The following is a 477-nucleotide window of genomic DNA, read 5'->3' on the forward strand; positions in this document are numbered from 1 at the left end:
ACCAGATAGCCTGTCTCGCAAATAGGCGCGGTGGTATATGTGCGAGTCGAAGGCGCTTAAACCGGGCTTGACGGGCGAGTCAACGTCCTGAAGGGACGATATTATTCGATCAAGCCAGCGCGATCGTTGGTCCTGTTTCGGTCAAGGAACTTAATCCTTTTGACCCAGGATCGGACCAGTGCGATTTTCTGCAAGGAAAGGGGGGAGTGAACGAGGGTAAGGTCGTTAATGAATTATGGAGAGTTTAAAATTTAATTGATTAAATTTATTTTTTACTATGTTTACAACGGTCATAGTATATTTGTGAACAAGAGAGGGTTACTACGTTTAACATTTCAATTATTATTAAATCGAAAGATCTAGCGCTATGGGGGTATAGGATACTAATAATTATATTAATATTATATACATATATATATATATATATATGTGTCTTTATTTGTTCTTACATATTAAAATAAGGAAACGGGGCGCGAA

The sequence above is a fragment of the Wasmannia auropunctata genome, unplaced genomic scaffold (genome assembly GCF_000956235.1).
Source record: "Wasmannia auropunctata unplaced genomic scaffold, wasmannia.A_1.0 LD336076.1, whole genome shotgun sequence".
Taxonomy (NCBI): domain Eukaryota; kingdom Metazoa; phylum Arthropoda; class Insecta; order Hymenoptera; family Formicidae; genus Wasmannia; species Wasmannia auropunctata.